The 1,948-nt window shown below is 41.5% G+C and overlaps 1 pseudogene; it reads left to right on the forward strand.

Moving 5' to 3' along the window:
- The first annotated feature begins 346 nt into the window (after positions 1 to 346).
- LOC141489863 (replication protein A 32 kDa subunit-like) lies at positions 347 to 1,159 on the forward strand (annotated as a pseudogene).
- Positions 1,160 to 1,948: the final 789 nt, after the last annotated feature.

Consider the following 1,948-nt stretch of genomic DNA (forward strand, 5'->3'; position numbering starts at 1 on the left):
ACAGTTTCTCTAGTAATAGCCATCTTTAGCTTCTTGGGGTGAGGGTTTTTTTTTTTGTTCCACTACACATATTCTCCAGTGTCAAATAAACAATGATGTATTTCTGCATATCTATATAGTGACTGGATGGGGACTCAATGGAGCAATATACCTATAAAACTGAAAATCTTAATGGAATGAATGAATATTTATAAAAAATATAAATTGTTTAGGTTAACAGTATAGGAAATAGAATATTGGCCAAGTAGAGCCCAGTTTCTTCTAGGTGGTGAAACTGTGGGATTCCTCGAATTCAGAGTGGTCTTTGTGGACACCAGCCTGCTGCTACCCTCGGGATGCCCCCAACATGTGGAATAGTGGATTTTACTGGGGCTATGGGAACTTTTCCTACGGGAGTTGGGGCTACTCACAGGCCCCGGGAGGCTTTGGTACCCCTACTGCTTCCCAGGCGGAAAGGAAATCAAGAGCATGAGCCCAGCACATTGTATCCTGTACCATAACACAACTTCTTTCTGCCAGCCTGATTAATGAAGTCTTTAAGATTGGGGAGATTGAGATTTCACAGGTCACTATTGTGGGAATAATCCGACAAGCAGAGAAGGCACCAACTAACATTGTTTACAAAATAGATAATATGACTGCAGCACCAATGGTTGTCAGACAGTAGGTAGACACCAATGACAAAGCAGTGAGAATACCATGGTACCACCAGAAACCTATGTGAAAGTGGCTGGTCATCTCAGGTCTTCCAAAAAGAGCCTGGTGGCCTTTAAGATTCTTCCTCTGGAGGACATGAATAAGTTTACCATCCACATTCTGGAAACTGTCAATGAAACTAAGCCAGTCTCTCAGCCAGCCCTCAGGAGGAAGACGGTCTCTCACCACATCTAGAACAGGGGATTCGAGGAACTTTGGGGGAAACAGCTTTGGTAGGAATAGTCTTATGCCAGCAAATGGCCTCACTGTAACCCAGAACCAGGTGCTGAATTTGATTAAAGCTTGCCTGAGGCCAGAAGGCATGAACTTTAATGATCTCAAGGCTCAGCTTCACAACCTAAATGTGTCTCTAATCAAGCAAGCTGTTGATTTTCTCAGCAATGAAGGACACATCTATTCCACCGTGTATGATGATCACTTCAAATCCACAGACGCTGAGTAACTAGACAACTGGTTCTGTTTGCATGAGAGCTTCAACTCCTTTGCATCAGTTTGATCTAGTGACTTTGACAAGGTTTTCCACAGACGCCCTCACATGGCCCTCAGAGTTTCTGTTACCCATCACCTTTTGATGCTCCAGGTTACACTAAGCATACTTACCTGTCAATTCACAAAAAAACTTGCAGGAGTGTTTGGACTTGGTGGAGGGAGGCACCAGAAGACTTGGGGGAGGGGGATATTATTTAAAAGAGGATTTGAAAACTTGTGGCTTAAAACTTCTCTTCTCCCAGGAGAAAATAGGTAGGACTGGGTGTTGAGGTGTCAACCAGCAAGGCAAGGTAAGCCTTGTTGGTGGAGTGTAGCTTCCAGACCTGCACTGCTTGCCCCCTCCTGCACTGGAGGTGACTGGACAGATAATGTGTGGGTGCCTATCATAGAAATAATGGCAAGATGCTGGAGGGCAGAAGGGAAGATCATTAGGTAGAGTGCAAAATAAACATATCCTAATGTTTGATTAAAAAAAGGAAATAGAATATTAAAATAATCCCATTTTAGAAAAATAAAGAAACCATAAATGAACTCCCTAAGAAAATGCAGCAAGACTGCTCCAACAATGGGGGAAAATGCAAACATAATTGATCATATTAACAACAAAAAGAATAAAAGTTACATCAATTATTTCATTAAATGAAGAAAAAGGTTTTAATTAAATATAACACCCATTCCTGTTCACACACACACACATATACAGATATAAACAAAGCTTTCTTTAAAATGATAAATACAGGAA

This window comes from Macrotis lagotis, chromosome 5, assembly GCF_037893015.1.
Source record: "Macrotis lagotis isolate mMagLag1 chromosome 5, bilby.v1.9.chrom.fasta, whole genome shotgun sequence".
NCBI classification, from domain to species: Eukaryota; Metazoa; Chordata; class Mammalia; order Peramelemorphia; family Peramelidae; genus Macrotis; species Macrotis lagotis.